General features: G+C 45.0%; 1 long non-coding RNA gene across 1 annotated transcript; it reads left to right on the top strand.

The window, feature by feature from the left end:
* The first annotated feature begins 945 nt into the window (after nt 1-945).
* LOC132829144 (uncharacterized) lies at nt 946-8495 on the top strand. Its single transcript, XR_009646211.1, has 3 exons — nt 946-1284; nt 6863-6955; nt 7977-8495. It is a non-coding gene; the product is annotated as an uncharacterized LOC132829144 (long non-coding RNA).
* The last annotated feature ends 12798 nt before the right edge of the window (nt 8496-21293 follow it).

Genomic DNA, 21293 nt, shown 5'->3' with positions numbered 1-21293 from the left:
GAATTGAGGAGAAAGAGTAGGGGAGAGGTAATGGGGAGGCTGGGTTGGAGTTGGGGGGACAGAGGGAGTTAACCCCAGCTCCTGAGCTCAGGGCCCAGTGCCCTCCCCTTCCCTGAGGACCAGGACTTGGGGCTGAGTCTGCCTCTCTCCAGCTCAGCTTCTCCAACACAAAGACACACAACAACATCGGTCCCTCTGCTGCTCGGCACGCTGTCATCAGCATTTTTATTGGTTACAAATGGAAGTGATGGATACAGTCAGTGGGATGGTGCCTTTCCTCACTGGCCCCTGAGTTGTGAGAAACATTGAAATGTTTCCCTGTAACCCCCCCTGTGGGATAAGGAGGGACAAACCAGCGCTCCCCTCAGTCTGTTACCATAGCGACAGGCTGCTCCATCGCTGAAACACTGAACTAAAATGAGAAAATCCCGGATGGTGTGATTAATGAGGGAATTTGATGGATGGATGGATTTGGGTGAAGGGATATTTCAGCACATTCTTCAGCTGCTGCCTGAACTTAGTCTGGGTCACGGCATAAATCGCGGTGTTTGTGCAGCAACTGAGGAGCTGCAGCATGAAGCCCAATTCCTGCACAAAGAAATGGAGATACACAGACCGATACCCCAAATCATACATCCGTCTCCATATAGAAAACAGCATTAACGTTGACCAGAACAGGATGAAATTGGCCGAGATCACAAACAGTAAAATGATGGATTTTTTTTGGTTTCTCATTTCTGTGTCAGACTGAGCGTCCCCGTTGGTGTGAGCGCGGAGTCTCCTGCGGGCTCTGCTGGTCACTAAAATGTGTCTGACGGTGAGAACATTGAGCAGCAGAATCAGGAGAAATGGGACACCCGGGGTTAGAATGTGGTGGAGGGACTCGATTGTGATCCAGACACTGGAGAATCGAACAGCGACTGTTACATCACAAAACCAGGGATTGTTCCACAGCAAATACCGAGCCGTGAGCATAAAATACCAGGAAATGTTCTTTAAACAGCTCAGCACAGTCACTGCTCCCAGAACCACAGCCGCCGTTTTCTCACTGCAATATTTACTTTTCAGCTTCTGGCAACAAATGGCCACAAACCGATCAAAGGTGAAAGTGACGGTGAACCAGACAGAGCAGTCAGTGGCTGCATAAAGCAGGACGGCGTGGATATTACACACGGGGACGGAGTCCCTCAGGAAATAAAACAGTTCCCAATAAACAATGGGAATGTGTCTCAGGATCAGGTCGAGGATAATGACCAGGAGATCCGCCGCTGCCATGGCCCCCAGGTAACGTCTGACACATGGAGACAATCCACAATCTTTATAAAGCAGGACGTAGATGGTCACTACGTTAACTGTGAGGAAGGAAAACAAACCCATTATCCATCAGCCTGGAGGCAAAGGGACCCGTTTGATCGGGAACCCAGTGAGATTTTCAAATGTGTCCCTGTATTCAGGGATTTATTAAAATAATTGGAGCTGGAATAACAAATGGGAAGGTCGGAATTACTGACAAAAATGTGACATAAACCATAAGAAACCCTCCCTCCCCAAACAGACAGAGACACATCCATAAGGACAGATGGTTTCTAGAACATTCCCAAACACTCGATCACTTGAGAGCAGACACAGATCACTCCTTCCCAGTTCCTAATACAGAGGGTGGGAACGTTCCTGTCCTGAAGGATTCTCTCCCAGTTTCCTGAAGACAAACGGAGTTTGGGATTCCCGTATTTTGGTCTAGATTGTGATTGATCCTGTGTCATGAAGAAATGTAAACGCAGGGAAAACGTACTCACCCCTTTAACTGCCTGAGGGGCCTTCGGAACAGTGTCCCCTTCTCCCTGGAACGGGATCTCTTCCCTCGGGATCTTATCGTTTGTTCAATTCACTGACGTCCGGCCGTTCACAAACAAACAACGTCAGGGATAGAACGTTCCGGGGAATGTCAGTTATAGAATGTCAGGGACAGAACGTTCCGGGGAATGTCAGTTATAGAATGTCAGGGACAGAACGTTCCGGGGAATGTCAGTTATAGAATGTCGGGGACAGAACGTTCCGGGGAATGTCAGTTATAGAATGTCAGGGACAGAACGTTCCGGGGAATGTCAGTTATAGAATGTCAGGGACAGAACGTTCCGGGGAGCACCGTGACCTGTCCATCACCTTTCCCCTCTATCCATTCTCCCAACATGATGTACTGTGCACAGGCTACATATCCATCCAGCACGGGGAGCTGCACATCCCACATCATTGTATTATCTATAAACGTCAGCCAGACAGTCTGACCAGTACAGAAACCTGTGCAGTGATCACCCGTGAATTAAGCTGTAACCCAGGAGCAGTTACCCTCCCAGCATGTAGGGCTGTGTACCCCAACCCAGTGCATTGATTAGATTACTTACAGTGTGGAAACAGGCCCTTCAGCCCAACAAGTCCACACTGACACGCCGAAGTGCAACCCACCCAGACCCCTACATTTACCCCTTACCTAACACTACAGGCAATTTAGCGTGGCCAATTCACCTGACCCGCACATCTTTGGACTGTGGGAGGAAACCGGAGCACCCGGAGGAAACCCACGGGGAGAATGTGCAAACTCCACACAGTCAATCGCCTGAGGCATGAATTGAACACGGGTCTATGGCGCTGTGAGGCAGCAGTGCTAACCACTGTGCCACCGTGCGGCCCCAGGAATAGAAGGATCATCCACACGAGGCTGTGCTAATTTCTTGGTGCTATCATGTTGAACTCACCTCATTAACTACCCATGGTGTCCCTCTCATTCAATACCAGCCCGATTCTCCCACCCATCATGCGTGCCCCTGGGTATTCTGCGACCCCTGGCACTGGTGCCACGGCGGTCCTGGTGGATGGGCTAGTACAGAGGGTGACCATTCTCTTCCCAGAGGGAGCCAAACCACCAGACCCACTGAGCATGGTCTGAACTCCCCACCCAGCTCAGTGCAGTATCTGCGGTCTGCAGAAATGTCCAGCAATACAGGACTAGCATCAATAACCTTCCCCGCTCTGTCAGGGTAAGGGTCACTGTATTCTCTCTGCTCACTGTATATCTGTTATGGCACCTTCCCCCCCACCCCCCCCCCCCCCCCCCACACCCACACCACCCTCTCTCTCTCTCTCTCTCCCCCCCCCTCTTCCGCTCTCTCTCTCACTCCCTCCCTCCACTTTACCCCTCACACTAATAACACTTCATGGATACAACCCTGTGGACTGACTCCATCCGAACCCCTCCCCATGTCCCCCATGTACACCGGCACTAACAGCAGGGCCACCCACTCCCACCCTCCCTTTCTCCCATTCCAGGAGAAACAGCTTGCAATATGATCGAAAGGGCCAAGCCGGGTGGTGGAGTGCCCGATATCCATTCCCTCACCCCCTCACCTCGCCATGTGGGGAGGGCCCTGGTACGACCCTGGAAGCCTCATGTGGGGATTCTGAAACATCCACGTCCCACCGACCGAGTAAGGAGCAATGTTCGGTGAGGGGCAATTCTCACTTTAAACCCACTGGCAGCTCCGTTTCCCCCCGGCACAACTTAGAAGCTGTGGCCCTGATGCCATCTCCCTTCTGTGTCGAGCTGGTACAAATGGAATCCCCACGGTCTCGGGGGGCAGGAGGGTGGGCTCACAGCACATCGTCACCACCACCTCCCAGGAAGGGAGCACAGAGGCTCCCTCCTACACCTCCCCCTGTAAACAGCTCAGATACTGAAACTAATCTGTGATAGTTACTGCTCTCCCCACTTGTCCTGACATCTTCAACAATCTGTGCTCATATACACCCAGCGCTCTCTGTTCCTGCAGCCCCTTTATAACGGCACAGCCTGTTTTAAACTGTCTTTCTTTATCTTTCATACCAAAGTGCATCACTCACACTGCCCTGCACTGATCCCCGTCTACCAGCGTGTCACTGTCCTGTTAGAGTTCCACACTGTCCTCCATAGACTTTACAATACTTGCAGGTTTGGAACCATTTACAAACATTAAGATTGCCATAGTGTCACAGTCCCCATGAAACAACTGAAATCCTGCCCCACACACAGGAGTGTGAGCAAGTGAAATACTGATATATTTCCATGGACAGAGTCGAATAATGACATACTGTCAATGGAATAACAAATGTCCTAACACATACGAGACAGAGTAGATGAAATATTGACAAACCACAGAGCAAGAGAAATCCGGATAGGTTCCACTTATCTATATTCATCAGAGTGTAATGGGATGAAGGTGAAAGTGTGTACTGTACCTTTAAGCGAGGGTGAATGCTGCTCTGAACTGAGAGCTTACAAGTACCTGTGATATGAGAGGATGGCAGACCCAGAAACAGTATATTGCTGTAGAGCTGGAGTTGGGTTATAAGCAGTTAAGAGATAGAGGGTCTCTTTCAGTTCACTTTCAGTGTTAAAAACTACATTGTTGTTTTTATTTAAACAGTGGAATTTGGGAGTTCTCTGTCACTCATATTTCAACAGTTTATGAGGCGAATTGAGCATTTATTTATGTTTAGTTTAAATTACCAAATGAGATCTATGCTGTTTCCTAACAATTGCTGTGTATGTCTCTGTGTGACTCTGTGTGGGGCAGGTCTGGCAGTCTCTGTGGTGCTGAAAGTGATGCAATGCCTCCCTCTGCTGGCCTCCCCACGCCACTGCACAGGCATGGGTAGAGGGTGAAAACCAACAGGGATTCACTCAGAGAGGGGGAGGGGGAGGGCAGCTGCTCACAGCACCATCCAAACTGATGTCTTATCCGTGTACTGATCGAAATGTCCTTTAAACGTTGTAACTGTACCTGTTTTCACGACATGGTCTGCAAGTAAATTCCACACACAAGCCAGCTTCTGTCTAAAATAATTACCTTTCCTGACTTTTGTAAATCTTTTTTCCCTGCACGTTAAAATATCCCTCAGTTTTGAATCCCTAACTCTAGGGAAAAGACATCAGCCCTACAGCTTATCTGTACCCCTCATCACTTTATAAGCCTCTGCAAACTTACCCCTCCATCTCACACTCTCGTGAAAAATGTCCCAACCTATTCAGCCTCTCCTTATAGCTCAATCCCTCCATTTCCAGCAACATCCAGGTTAATCTCTTCTGAACCCTCTCCAGCTTAATAATATCAAGGTCAATAATATCAAAGTGAATAGTCAATGTATTTTATAAGGGTAGTGGAGACCAAAACTAGAGGACATAGTTGTAAGAGGGGAAACATTTAAAAGTGACCTAAGGGCAGCTTTTTCACCCAGAGGGTGTTGTGCCTATGGAATGAGCGGGCAGGATGTCCAGACTGGACACAGTATTCCGGGAGAGGTCTCACCAATGTCCTGTACAACCTCAACATGACGTCCTAATTCCAATACTCAAAGGTCTGACCATTGAAGACAATTGTGTTAAACACCTTCTTAACCACATTATCTATATGAGATGCAACTTTTAAAGAATCATACCTGATGGCCGAGGTCTCTGTTCTACAACACTGCCAAAGGCCCTGCGTTTAATTGTATAGGTCCTGCTCTTGTTGATTTACCAAATCCAATACCTCGCATTAATCCAAACTAAACTCCATCTGCCACGCCTCGGACAGTGAGTGATATTACCACCTCCTCACCTTCCCCGTTTAATTTTAAAATGCCCTCCCCCTCTCCAGGAGGCCTGCACACTCCGGCCTTGATTTTCACAAAGACCCTGAGCTTGGTTTGCCTTGTGTGGTTAGGGGGAGGAGGGACAGATTGCAGACACAGTCAGTGGGGAGGAGAGGCTGGGCAGTAATCAGCGGCCTGGTATCATTTCATGGTTTTAGGCAGAGGGTAGACACACGTGAGAGTTGGGTTATACTGATCGGTGTTTTGGGACCAGAAATTATGGTCTTTCTCCGTGTCTGGTGTTCAGTAATAACTATCTATTTTTGAGAGCCTTCACTGGGCAGAGTATGTCTGCCGGATTTCTGTCCCTAATATTGCAGACTACAGATATTAGCGATTAAAGATGGTCATAATTAATTTCGATCTTGCACTTGTTTAACAAACAAAATGTTTTGTGTCGTTCAGTAATGGTAACCTGATTATAATAAATCCACACCGAGCTGAAAGCTGCCCCTTAAAATGTGACCCAAAATCTGGGTATAGTAGTGTCGTGGGTAGTGTCCCTGTCTCTGAGCCATGGCTCTGGGTTTGATTCCAATTCCTGACATTGTTTGGTAGTGTTCCTAGCTCTGGACCAGAAGGTGTGGATTCATGCCCTGCCTGTTGCAGAGGTATGTCTCAGCATGTCATAACAGGCTGATGAACAAACACACAGGAGAATAATGTTACAGCTTTATGGGTATTGCCGAGTGGTGCTCGTGTCCCTACCTCTGGGCACAAAGGTCTCGGTGTAAATCCCACAGAAGTGTCTCCTAATATATCTGAACAAACGGGTTAAACTGGTTTAGAATTGTGACTTGATGGAGAAAGAACAGGTGTCGGTGTTGAATTTCAGCATTTCGGCCCAGGAGTATTGAAAGTACAGCCATTCGTGTTGATTGGAGTCACATTTCGCAGCAGGAAAGGTTTATAAAATCAGAACGGTCATGGATAGGGTTTGTAGTCAAGGTTTTTCCCCAGTTTAGGGGCGTCCAAAACTAGAGGACATTGTTGGAAAGTGAGAGGGGAAAGGTTTTGAAGAGGCCTAAGGGACACCTTTTCACACAGAGGATGGTGTGCGTATGGAATGAGCTGCCAGAGGAAGTGGTGGAGGCTGGTACAACTACATCATGTAAAAAGCATCTGGATGCTGACAGACCTGCCGAGCTTTTCCAGCAATTTCTGTATTTGTTAAAACAAAACATTCATTTTAACACAGGTATCTATGTTAGCTGTTTGGATACAGAATTGGCTGGCCAACAGAAGACAGCGAGTGGTAGTGGAAGGAAAATATTCTGCCTGGAAGTCAGTGGTGAGTGGTGTTCCACAGGGCTCTGTCCTTGGGCCTCTACTCTTTGTAATTTTATTTAATGATTTGAATGAGGGGATTGAAGCAAGTTTACAGATGACACGAAGGTTGGAGGTGTTATTGACAGTGTAGAGGGCTGTTGTAGGCTGCAGCGGGACATTGACAGGATGCAGAGATGGGCTGAGAGGTGGCAGATGGAGTTCAACCTGGATAAATGCGAGGTGATGCATTTTGGAAGGTCGAATTTGAAAGCTGAGTACAGGATTAAGAATAGGCTTCTTGGCAGTGTGAAGGAACAGAGAGATCTTGGTGTGCAGGTACATAGATCCCTTAAAATGGCCACCCAAGTGGACAAGGTTGTTAAGAAAGCACATGGTGTTTTGGCTTTCATTAACAGTGGGATTGAGTTTAAGAGTCGTGAGATCTTGTTGCAGCTCTATGAAACATTGGTTCGAATGCACTTGGAATACTGCGTCCATTTCTGGTCACCCGATTGTCGGAAAGATGTGGATGCTTTGGAGAGGGTTCAGAGGAGGTTTACCAGAATGCTGCCTGGACTGGAGGGCTTCTCTTCTGAGGAGAGGTTGACAGAGCTCGGACTTCTTTCATTGGAGAAAAGGAGGAGGAGAGGGGACCTAATTGAGGTATTCAAGATTGAGAGGCATAGATAGTGTTGATAGCCAGAGACTATTTCCCAGGGCAGAAATGGCTAACACAAGGGGTCATAGTTTTAAGCTGGATGGAGGAAAGTATAGAGGGGATGTCAGAGGCGGGTTCTTTACACACAGAGTTGTGAGAGCATGGAATGCATTGCCACAGCAGCAGCTGTGGACGCAGGGTCATTTGGGACATTTAAGAGACTGCTGGATATGCATATGGTCACAGAAATGTGAGGGTGCTTACATGAGGATCAATGGTCGGCATAACATGGTGGGCTGAAGGGCCTGTTCTGTGCTGGACTGTTCTATGTTCCATGTTCTATGTATTTTGTATATATTAAACATTTTATTTTTTAATGACGCAGGGCCATATAAACATATCTTCAAATTGACCGAGACCATTTTCTGCTCAGGGTATGGCTCTGTGTATGACAGCAGCAATGATGCACCGACATGGAACAGGGAATGTGATGGAGACATAGTTTGGACAATGTACAAGGAGACCTCACATGGTCCAGTTTGGGAGAGAATGACATTACTGTGTGATTCAACTCAGAGAGGGAGCAAGTGTCATCTGCCCGGGAAGAAACTGCCTATTGCACTCTCTCTCCTTTATTATTCCTCATCACAGTAACGTGTGCGAGCTAAAACAAAACTCTACTGTCATCATTACCATTCTTATTTTTATAGAATCCTGCAGTGTGGAAACAAGCCCTTCGGCCCAACAAGTCCATACTAACCCTCCAATCAGTAACCTTCCCATGCCCTTACAGTTACCACTGACTAGTGCACCTAAAGTAGAAATCGCTGAACACTATGGACTATTTGACCAATCCACTTGAATTATACAGCTTTGGGCTGTGGGAGGAAACGGGAGCACTCATCAGAAGCTCACACAGACAAGGGGGGAAGATGCAAACTCCACGCAGATAGTCGCCCGAGGCTCGAATTGAACTCATGCCCCTGATGCTGTGATGGAACAGCACGAACTACTGAGCCACTGTGCTAACCTGGAACCCCCTGCCAGCCTAATGCAAAGGGAATTCAGCCAAATCCAACTCTCCCAGGATAAAATCCCATTGCTAGCGGCTGTGTGAGTACAATATCTTCAGAAGCAGAATAACATTTTGGACAATCTCTCAATTTTTCCTTTTGTCATTAGTTACACTAATATTTTGACAAGGTTGCAGAGATTTTGTTTATTTTAAGGGCGGCATGGTGGCAGTGGTTAGCACTGCTGTCTCACAGCGCCAGAGACCCGGGTTCAATTCCCGCCTCAGGCGACTGACTGTGTGGAGTTTGCACATTCTCCCCGTGTCTGCGTGGGATTCCTCCCACAATCCAAAAATGTGCAGGTTAGGTGAATTGACCATGCTAAATTGCCCATAGTGTAAGGTGCCAGGGTAAGTGCAGAGGAATGGGTCTGGGTGGGTTGCGCTTTGGTGGGTCGGTGTGGACTTGTTGGGCCAAAGGGCCTGTTTCCACACTGTAAGTAATCTAATCTACTCTGTGTGTGTCAGTGTATTTAGAACTGGAAATAACGGTTCTTTATTTGCAATATCCAAACAGTTTGCCATTCATCTTTCCACCTTAGTTGGAGTAACATTGCTCTGGATCATAAACGTGCTATTTGAGCAGATTAAAGAAACTAGCCTGACTTGTTCCTAAAACTGACCCTGACCCGTCTGAGACCGATATCATCGGCTATATCACCGACCTGGTTACATTTAACATTTGTTGTGAGCAGTGGAGGAGTGGGACTAGAAAAGGAAACAGTGACCCAAAAAGCCGGGGAACTATAGACCGGTGAGCCTGATGTCGGTGGTGGGTAAGTTGTTGGGGGGGATTCTGAGGGATAGCATTTACATACATTTGGGAATGTAAGGGCTGATCGGGGTAGACACCGTGGCTTTCTGCATGGGAAATCATGTCTCATTAATTTTATTGAGTTTTATGAAGAGGTGACAAAGAAGATTGATGAAGGCAGTTGGGTAGACATTGTCTATATGGACCTCAGCAAGGTGTTCATAACATTCCGATTGGTAGGCAGATTAATAAGGTTCGGTCACATGGAGATACAGAAGAAGCTAGTCACAATTGTCTTGAAGGAAGAGGGGTATTTTTCAGACTGGAGGCTTGTGAGCAGCAGTGTGCTGTAAGAATCAGGACTGAGTTCACAACATTTCATCATTTATGTCAAGGATTTAGATGTGAATATTGGGGCCATAGTTAGTAAGGTTACAGACGACATCAGAAAGGTGGTGTAGGAGATTATCTCAGAGTACAACAAGACCACAAATAGATGGGACAAAGGGGCAAGGAGTGACAGATGAAGTTTAATTTAGATAAATACGAGGTTACACATTTTGGGAAGGCAAATCAGGGCAGAAATTATACACTTAATGGTAAGGGCCTGGTGAGTGTTGTGAAACAAATGGACATAGGGCTGCAGGTAGATTGTTCCTTGAAAGTGGAGTCTAATGCAGGTACAGAACACATTTGGCACATTTGCCTTAATCAGTCAGAGCATTGAGTATAGGAGTTGTGGTGGTATGTTGTATCTGTACAGGATGTTGGTGAGGCCACTTTAAGAATACTGTGTACAATTCAGTTGTCTGCAGAAAAGATTTACACGGATGTCCCAGGACTGGAGGTTTGAGCTTCAGGGAGAGGTTGATTAGTTTGAGGTGTTTCCCCCTGGAGTGTTATTCTAAACTGCCATGTTCTGCTCCCCAGGATCCCAGAACAGGAAAACATAGGTTGGAGGGCAGAGGACGAATAATTTAGAAGGGACCTGAAGTTAAATGTTTCACACACAGAGTGGTGTGTGTACAGAAAGTGCTGTCAGAGGAAGTAGTGAAGGCGGTTACAATCGCACATTTAAAAACTATCTGAAAGAGGAGGGATATTGGCCAAATGCTGGCAAATGGGACTGGATCAGATTTGATATCTGATCGGAGTGAACAGATTGGACTAACGGGTCTGTTTCCGTTCTGAATGACTCTGATTCTGTCAGAGAGATGACGAAAATTCTGAAAGTACGTTTCAAATCCGAATCCTCTTCACTGGAAGTTTACTTGGGACATAGAACATAGAAAATATAGCGCAGTACATGTCCTTCGGCCCTCGATGTTGTGCCGACCGAAGCCTACCTAACCTACACTAGCCCAATAACCTCCATCTGCTTATCCAATGCCCCGTTAAATGACCATAAAGAGGGAGAGTCCACCACTGCTACTGGCAGGGCATTCTATCAACTCACAACCCGCTGAGTAAAGAATCTACCCATAACATCTGTCCTATACCTACCACCCCTTAATTTAAAGCTGTGTCCCCTAGTAACAGCTGAATCCATTAGCGGAAAAAGGTTCTCACTGTCAACCCTATCTAAACCCCTAATCATCTTGTAGGGGTCTCTATGTTCACATTGATTGATTGAAAGTTGCGTTAGTGAAATATTTGACAGAGAACTGAGTCATGGATAATGGGACGCAGACAGGAAAGTGGGGCTGAGACCCCAACCTGATCAGCCACAATCTTAGTGCCTGGTGGAGAAGGCTCAACGTATCTAATGACTCACTCCTGTCCCTCAATCCCGTGTCCCTGTGTTCCATTCAGCCCATTAAACCTGTTAGGCAGGAGCATTTAGAGGCTACTTACTTCTATAACCTGGTGAGCAGAAACAGAGGAGATCATTCGGCCCTTCAAGACTGTCCCACACGCTTTGAGGTGATTTGAGAAATGTAATTGTAAAAACCCAGGCTGGGTATGAAAGAGGCCCCTCATCTCTCTTTACAGAGCTTCCCCTCTCTGCGACTTGTGCTCCATTTGTTGGTCATGTTTTAGACCCAAATTCATTATGAATACAGCCCCCAGACCTCACCCAGCGATGGCTCACACAATCCTCTGGTCTCCCTGACGGCAACATTCAATAACAGAACATTCATGAAAATAACACCCACTAACTTTCCAATAACTAAATGTGAGAACATCAGACACAGGGGCAGGTCATTCACTCCTCAAGCCTGCCTTTTCCTTCATTAAGATCATGACGGATCTGCTCTTGGTCTCAAATCCTCTTTCATACCCAATTCTTCATCGCCCTCAACTCTCTGACAGGTCAATATCCATCTACCTTCTCATCAAATACTTTCAGTCATCTAGCTCCCCGAACACTCTTGAGAAGAGAAGTCCTGACATTCAATCCCACCTGTTTGAAGAAAACCCTTGCTGCTCCTGTACCATGGCTTATGGATATGAACAAAATAGGTTAACACAAGGGGTCAGGTAAAAATGACTGGCCCTGATATCAAGGCTTCTGTTGACTTCTGTTGACATCAAGGAGCTTAACAAATCTGAACTTAATGGGAATCAGCGAAAACTCTCCAGTGTTTGGAGTCAAACACGGCACAAAGGAAGATGTTCATCATCTCAGTCCTGGGTCACCTCTGTGGGAGATCCTCAGGGTAGCTTCCTCTTCACAAACATCTTCAGCTGCTTCATCAATGTCTCCCCGCCCCCACCCTCCCCACCATAAGATCCGAAGTGGGGATGGTCACCTAGGATTCCACACTGTTTAGAATAATTTGACGCCCCTGTCAGCTTCTGAACTGGACTGTGTCCATGTGCAGCAAGACATGGACTCCATTGAGGCTTGTGCTTTTAAAGAGTCTGTAACATTCATATAAAGGACTATCTGACACTGCACAGAGCCACAGTAAAATAAGAGTTCATTCCACACCTCACACTGGTTTGACAGGAATATGAGGAATTCGTTCAGCCCATTGACACTATTGGAGAGGAACCGGGACAGCCCATTCAGTGCCTCCAACATAAATCTCAGGAAGAGAAGGATTCTACTGTGCTGGGCTACACCAGAGCCCCTCGACAATATTTGAAGGTGGTAGCCTAGACTCTAATGTTCTCTTATTTTAAAGAAAATATAAAGTGTCTGTTCCAGATGCAATGTGGCGGGTCAAACAACTCCGTGTGAAGCATAATTCTCCCCGTGTCTGCGTGGGTTTCCTCCGGGAGTTCCGGTTTACTCCCACAGTCCAAAGATGTGTGGGTTAGGTGAATTGGCCATGCTAAATTGGCCGTAGTGTTAGGTAAGGGGTAAATGTAGGGGTATGGGTGGGTTGCGCTTTGGTGGGTCGGTGTGGACTTGTTGGGCCGAAGGGCCTGTTTCCACACTGTAAGTAATCTAATCTAATCTAATCCATAACACCATTTATATAAACACGATAGATGAAATAAAACCAAAGAAAGAAGAATTTAGAATAACAGATTAAAGAACTATTACTAATGAATTGTTCCAGTACTAGAAAAAAAGGAATATTCAGACACTGAATGACACAAATATTTCTCCAATTCAGGATTTAAAAACAGCACCAAGAGAAAATCCATACAGAGTAGCAGCCAGGAGACATTCACTAAAGCTTTCAATTCGGTGGATCCCCCAATAATTTCTGATGTTACTGAGAAACCAAAACCCAGAAATCCTAATCTGTGAGAGCTGACCATACCCATTCCTTCTGCATTAAAATAAACCTAAGGCCTCACTAGTTAATTACTCAAGTAGTCCTAACTAACCAGCTTGGGAACGGTCATTCAATCTCTCTTGTAAAAGAAACCAGAACAAAATAAACTCTTAAAGCTCCAGCATCATCACACTAGTCAGCACATCGAGCTGTCATACAGGAACCAGGGGAAACCCAATCAGGCCCCTGGTCCTGTCCAATCGGACGAGGAAGAAACCCTTGAGTCACTTACACAGGAACAGTAGGAGGCCATTCCCACCTCAATGCCCTTACACAGGGGCAGAATGAGGTGATTGATGCTGATTCTTGATGAATGGCTTATGCTCGAAACATCGATTCTCCTGCTGTGCTTTTCCAGCAAACCACTGTCTACTCTGATCTTCAGCATCAACAGTCCTCACTGTCTCCTAACTGATGCTCTAAAATGATGAACAAGTGGAACAGAGGGTACACAGCCTGGTGTTCTCTATGTAGGGTGGAAGCTGGTGGGAATGGCTACCTGTTTCAGATGGAAGGCATTGTGGCTGCTGTTGGGGATTGTGAACAACATGGCGTTCAGTACGGGTTCACATGCCAACTGCACAGTAACGTGGGGAGAGTTAATTTAGGCATGTAAACTATTAGGATAGTCACGTTAGACTGATGGATGGACTCTCTAAGTTCAAATAATGCTGATCTTGTTCATGTTGATCTTGTTTAGTGCACGTCACTTGTATGCCTTACTCTGTCTGAGTCTATTTCTACCCTCTGATCTGTCTGGCCATGTTTACTATGATCTGCCTCCACTGCTCATAAATAAAGTGTTTCCCTGTACTGAGGTACACGTGGCTATAAATCAAACCAATCAATCCTGGGTAAAGTCTGGAATTTCTCACTCTGTCCATGTCTCTTTTGGAAGTAAGTGATTGCTGTCACTCCTCGTGTTTAACGTCACCGTTTCTTCTCTCACACCTCTAGTGATTAAATACTCAGCTTCTTCCCTCTATCCTCGTGATACCATCACGCGTGTCTGTGGTAAGGAGATCATTCCTTACAAAGGAGATCAAATCCGTAGGGAGTGTCCCAACCACGCTCTCAGCAAGGCCCTACAACAGCAGGAAGATGGCATTACTTATGTACTGGAATCATCTTACAATGAAGGACAGCATACCATTGTCTGCACCCATTACTTACACAGGGTTTGATTCGGAGCAGTCAGCATAGACTTGTGAGTGGGAGATCATGCTCCCCAAATTTGTTAGAGTTCTTTGATGAAGTGACCAGGAAGGTTGATGAGGGCCGAGTGGTAACCATAGTCTCTATGGATATCAGTAAGGCCTTTGATAAGGTTCCACATGGCAGGCTGCTCTGGAGAGTTACATCACGTGGAATGCTGGGGAACTGGCCAATTGGATACACAGTTGGCTTGATGGTAGGAAGCAGATGGTTTAGCGGAAGGGTGCTTGTCAGATTGGAGGCTGGGTCCATAGCTGTTTGTTATCTATGATTTGGTTGAGAATGTTCAAGGTATGATTAGTCAGTTTACAGATGGCACTAAAGTAAGTTAACATGATCAGTGAGGAAGTTTATCAGAAATTGCAGCAGGACCTTAATCAGTTGGGGAAGTGGGCCGAGAAATGGCAAATGGAATTTAATATAGATACGTGAGGTCTTGCACTTTAGAAACTCAACTCAAGATAGGAGTTGCTCGGCGAATGGGAGGGCCTTAAGGGGTGTAGTGGGCAGAGAGACCTTGGTGTTCAGGAGCATGGTTCTCTGAGAGTGGGGTCACATGTAGACAGGGCAGTGAAGAAGGCATTTGGCACAGTGACCTTCATCAGGCCAGACATTGAGGATGGAAGTTGGGAAATTGTGTTGCAGTTACAGGACTTTGGTAAGGCCGCACTTGGTGTATTCTGTTCAATTTTTATCACTTTGTTATAGGGAGCATTTTATGAAATTAGAAAGAGTGCAGAAGAAATTCCCATGGACGTTGCCAGAACCCAATGGTCTGAGTTATCGGGAGAGGTTGGACAAGCTAGGACCTTTCCAATAGAGTGCAGGAGACTGAGGGGGGACCTTATAGAGCTGTATAAGATCATGAGGGGTATGGATAGGGTTAATGCTCTCAGTCTTTTTCCAAGGTGGAGAGAATCGAGGATGAGAAGGGATCAGTTTAAGGTTAGAGGGGAAGGAATAAAAGGGAACCCGAGAGGCCACTTCTTCACACAGAGGCTGGTACGTGGATGAGCTGCCAGCAGATGTGGTTGAGGGGGTACATTAACAACATTTCAAAAGCACTTGGATAAATACGTGGATAGGAAAGGACTGGAAGGATATGGGCCAACTGCAGGGAAATGGGGTTAGCGTGGGTGGACATTTACAAGGTGGAGTCGAACCTCTCTGTTAATTAAAACCAAACACCCAGAAAAGCTCACCTCACCTCGTAATCTGTTAAAATATGAGCGACACAGATCTCCTACATTCCACTATTTAAACGAACATTCACAAATTAGTTTCTTAACTTTAGTAGTGAACACTGAATAACAACTATTCACAAATACAAGCCCCTCTTTTCTTAGCTACTTACTATCTGTTTCCAACTCTGTAAAAATATGCTGTTCCACCAACCCACATATTAAATATTACAATCTCAAGACCACACATTCTCTATCTTCCCCACTGTGCTCACTCATCCAGCTGCTGATCTCCCTGGGTCACATTTTGTTTTACTGCAAGTAGGTTTGTCATGAAGATGTATCTTTGATAGAGCGTATTTGAGATGGCCAGTTAGCACTCCTGCTCTGCAGCAGTTACTCTGCTGTTGGATGGCAGTAGCTCTCTCTCCAGTGTTCAAAATGCCGAGTTCACTTACTCCACATGATACAATAATTCTCATCATTTGATTGCTTTCCAGCTGTCCAAACAACAGTATTCTAATTCGATTGGTTTCTGGTATCCTGAGCATTATTTAAACTGCTAATACATCATCCCCACCTGCTTCACTCTATGCTGTGTCCTCTTCAGGTGCTGTTTCGTTCACTCACCTACTCGGTCTAATCTCTCCCTCACCTTACATACATAATCAAAGTGTGAGATCTCTGACTTTGGCCCAGTCAATTTAGATTTAATTAAATTCAAAGGGTTTCACTTCATGTACGAAGATTAACTCAAAGGAAGTAAACGAAGTAGATTTATTTGGGGCATCTTCAATGATAAGCAATTTACTGGGACACGTTTATCCCAATCATTTGGCCAATCCTGACAGGACGCTGTTAACATGGTCTTCGGTGTCTGATGCTAACTTTTCAATGCTCCCTGGGATTCAGGATGGGACGCCCTTGATTTGAAGTGCTGTATGCCTAAGCTATCCATGACTTCCTTAAACAGCTGAGGGGTAAAAGGAGACTCTTGGTCTGACGGAATCTCTCTGCGGATCCCACAGCGAGTAAAAAAAGCCACCAACTCCTCTACCTCCCTTTTTGCCTTAACACTCCATAATGGAATTGCCTCTGGAAATCTGGTAGACACATCCATTATGGTCAGCAAATGTTGGTTTCCACTTTTACTTTAGAAAGGGGAGCTCCACAATTAATCAGAACCCACGTGAAAGGTTCTTCGAATGCAGGAATTGGCAACAAAGATGCTGGTTGTTTATTGCCTGTGACTTATCGACCATTTGGCATGTATGATGTGTAAAACAAAAATTGACCACATCCTTGAGCATTCCAGGCCATTAGAAATGCTTCTGCACCTAAGCTTGAGTCTTCCTTACACCTAGGTGACCACCTGCAGTTAGTTTGTGTGTTACCCATAACACGGTATGCTACCAGTCAAATGATCTAGTACATTTTGGCCCATTTCCCTTCTGCACTAACCTACCGTTTTTCTCCACGTTCAGGTGTTTCCCTGCACCGTGACATCACACATGGTGTCAGTTACGTGAACATCAACTCCTTTGTCTTTTTCTTTCATTTTTCCTTCCTGCTGTAACTTATGACAGTGGGATGTTGTTACTACACAGTCTGGAAAATTCCTGGCTATATTTCTTTTAACTCCTCAGTTCCCTAGTTTTCATTTGACTTCTCCACCATAAGAGGTCTCTCCCACCTTGGATCCTATTAAATCGTTCACAAGAACAAACTGTATTCCTGGGACTGACACTCTGTCACTCACTCTCACTGTTACTTCCCCAATCCTGATTTGGCACTCCAATGTGATGTTTCTGTCCCCAACCTGAATTTCTGTCCCAATTCCACAAATTATCACACTCTTGAGTAACATGTCAGAAAGAGTGAAAATCCTTCCATCTCTTGCTATGAGGGGCTGAGAGAAAGTGAGGACTGTAAACGGTGGAGGTTAGAGTTGAATAGTGGGGGCTGCAAAAGCACAGCAAATCAGGCAGTATCTTAGGCAGGAGAGTTGACGTTTCAGGCACAAGTTCTTCATCAGATAAGTGAGGGGTAAGGGAGGGAAAAGGGGGCTAAGAAATAAATAGGAGGGTGGGGGTGGAGCTGGGTGGAAGGTAGCTTGCAAGACGATAAGTAGATGCTGGTGGGGTGTGATGGTGATAGGTCGGGGAGGAGGGTGAAGTCGATAGGTGGTAGGACAGCTGGACCCCTCAAACTATACCGCATCAACATCGACTTCACCAATTTGCAAATCTCTCCTCCCACAACCTTATGCCAGATCCAACCATTCAAATTATTCCGCCCTCTTGAACTGTCTTAATTATCCATCGTACTTCTCACCTATTCACTCCACCCTCTCCTCCGACATATCACTATCACTCCCACCTACATCTTCCTATCACCCTCCCAGTGACCCTCCCGCGAGTCCAGCTCCTACCCTCCTATTTATCTTTCAGCCCCCTTGTTCCCCCACCACATTCCTGACGATGGGTTTATACCTGATATGTAGATTGTCCTGTTTTTCAGATGCTGCCTGATCTATTGTGCTTTTCTGGCACCTCACTTCTCAACTATTAACAACTGCGCAGATCCCATATCTCAGATAATTATAATTTATCGTCCTCCCCTGGAACCTTCCTGCCACCCCCCCCCCACCACCTTCTGAGTAAACTTTATCCATAGAGGCGAATTCTTTATAGAGACCAGGCACTGACTCTGTACCTCGGCTGTGCACTCTCTTACAGCTCCTTGGAGACTTGGGGTCTTCTTTAACAGTTTCACTAATGCCACTGGCTTAGCCTCTTCTACCACATCTTTTCCCAAAGTGTCTTCCTTCAACCCCCAGCACGGTGTGTCCCAGCTTACTGCAGTGAAAGCTCCTTTTCCCAGTGCCTTTCTTAAACCATTGGCACTGTAATGGTATGTGTTTCACTCCCTTATAGTGAGAACACAATAGGCCTTTCACCTCCTTTCAACCCCCTTGGGCTTCCATTTTCACCTATAGTAAACTATTGTGCGCTACTGTTCGCTTTGTAGTGTGTGATATCTCCTTCTCCCAGTTTCTATCCTTCACAGGATGAAAATCCTCCCAGAAGCTAAATTTCATCTCATGCACCAATGCGTATTTACTTGCTATTTCTGCCGCGCTTCTCACTTCTTGAAATTTCTATTCATTCACATGATTTTTTACCATCTCTGGAAGTGCGTCTTTAAACTCCTCCAGCAGAATAATCTCCCTTCGAGCCTCACATGTCTTACCCATTTTTAAGGTCCGCACCCATCTATCAAAATGACTGTGTTTAATTCTTTCAAACTCAACATAAGTCTGACCTGGTTCCGTCTCTATATTTCTGAACCTCTGCCTATATTCTTCTTGTACCAATTCATAACCAATCAAAATAGCCAGATTGAGATCTGAATAATCTCTTGACCCCTCACCTGCCAGTGCTGCAAATACCTCACTCCTGTGCCCACCGGCGTGGTCTGAATGAGCATTACCCACAAGTTCACTGGACCCACCATCTGCTGAGCCATTTTGTTTTTCAAATGAAATAAAAATATTTACATTTTTCTCACCGAAATATGACAAGGTATTATCATAGCTGTATACATCCCTTCATCTCGATCCTGTTCATTTAACTTCCTAACTTCTGAAATTCAAATTATCTCTCTCTTTTCCTCTCTTACCCATTCCCTTTGTTCTCTCTCTGTTTCCGTCCCTATTTTCACCTTCTAACTCCAGTTGCCAGATTTGCAATTTAAGTTTCTTTCTAACCCTACTGCAGTTGCCTGTTTCTCTGACACACCAAAGTGCTTGACCATCTCCGTTACAATTTCAGCTTTCATTTTGTCCCTGGTTAAACCCAATTCCAACCTATTTGCTAATTATAAAAATATTCCTTGCTCTGACTTTGTAAACTTCCTTGGCAAATTTGGGAACCTCTTTAGTAATGTTAAAATAAAACAATTCTTTCACTTTTACTTTAACCAACCACAAGTTAACAAAATTAAATGAATTTTCCTAACGGTTTTATGTGAAGATCCAGGTCACTAATTGCAATGTATTGGGATCTGCTGGGACCTTTTGTACCACAAATCTGTTCAAGTCAGTCCAAGTCCCCAGCAAGGCCCCAAACTGTTATGACATCAATGTCAAACCCCTCTGTTAATTAAAACAACACATCCAGAAAAGCTCGCCTTGCATCATAATCTGATAAAAGGTGGGTGACAGAGAACTCCTAAATTCCACTAATTAACGAAAAATAATAATTTATATGTATGCAGGTTAGCTCACTGAGCATGAATATTTGTTTTCAGATGTTTCGTCACCATGATTAGGTGACATCATCAGTGAGAGTTTCCACTGAAGCGCTGGTGGTTTGTCCTGTCTCTCTATTTATGAGTTTTTCTTTCCGAAGGTGGGTGATGTCATTTCCGGTTTTTTATTAGAAGAGAAGGTAAATAGGATCCAAATTGATGCATTTATTGATGGACTTCTGGTTAGAATGCCATTCTTCTGAGAACGTCCTTGCGTGTATGTGTGTGTGTTGTTCCAGTCAAAGTGATGCCCTTCTCTGTCTGTATTATGGAATATAGTGATAGTGCGTCATGTATTTTGGTGGCCAGTTGGTGTTCATGTATCCTGGTAACATGACAACAGGACCATTACAATGACAGAAAAATGATTTTGTATACATTGTTTAATCAATGTGTGTGTGCAGATATTTTTCATATGTGCACAACACATTCTAAATGAACAACGGAGACACAGTTATTGAAAAATGACGCACATGATGTATAAAATTTATAAAACATTATTTGATGCTCATGTAATGTGACATGTTCCCCTTCTCGCAGTGTTCCATCCTTTTCTGGAATTCTCTACTCTAACTTCACATTCTTATCAGGTTGTGTGTTGTACATTCTTTCTTCTGGTGTCCCAACGTATTTCCGTTAATCCCCTTTCTACTGGGACTTCAATATATTGGCCTGCTGGGTGCTTTCCAAAGCTAGTGTCTGTCATATCATTGGAGAGAAAAATTCTGGCATCAGACCCACCATTTGAACACATTACTTTGTTATAAATGCACTGTAGAAAGTACCACAGCACACAGGAATTGCCAAAACATTGAGGGATGTGCATCTATTACTTTCAATAACCTAGTTTACTCATTTTTCACATGTCCCCATCTATATCCTCTCTCTTTGTATCTAGTCAAAATAATTGCCAATTATTCTTTATGTCCCATCTCTCAAAACACCTTATTTCAATTTATATCTATAGCTCTCTTCTTGATGTAATGTGATTATAATTGAGCAATATCACTACAAAGATATGAGGGAGGAGCTGGCTAAAGTTAATTGGAAGGGGAGCCAAGCAGGGAAGACCACGGAGCTACAATGGCAGGAATTTATGTTGGATAATTTGGAGAATATTAGAAATTCTCCCAAAAAGATGAATCATATTCATGGGAGGACAAGGCATCCATGAGTGACAAGGCTTCGAATCAAAAGAGGAAACATACAATGTGGTGAAGAGGATTGGGAATCTAGAGAATTCATTGGCTCTGAAACTACCAAAGGCTGGCATCCCTGACACTGCAGAGTTCTTATTCATTGTCAGGGAGAGAAACAGAGGGAAACACATTCAACTTAAACACAGAAGATGGGATTACTCAAGGGAAAAGATTCAGGTGAATTTAACAATTGAATAAAATCAGTTAAATGTTCTTACGGAATGTGTCAGATTGGA

Source organism: Hemiscyllium ocellatum, chromosome 28, assembly GCF_020745735.1.
Source record: "Hemiscyllium ocellatum isolate sHemOce1 chromosome 28, sHemOce1.pat.X.cur, whole genome shotgun sequence".
In the NCBI taxonomy this organism is placed as follows: Eukaryota; Metazoa; Chordata; class Chondrichthyes; order Orectolobiformes; family Hemiscylliidae; genus Hemiscyllium; species Hemiscyllium ocellatum.
Note: the sequence above shows the minus strand (reverse complement) of the source record. Positions and strands in the feature narration are given on the sequence as shown.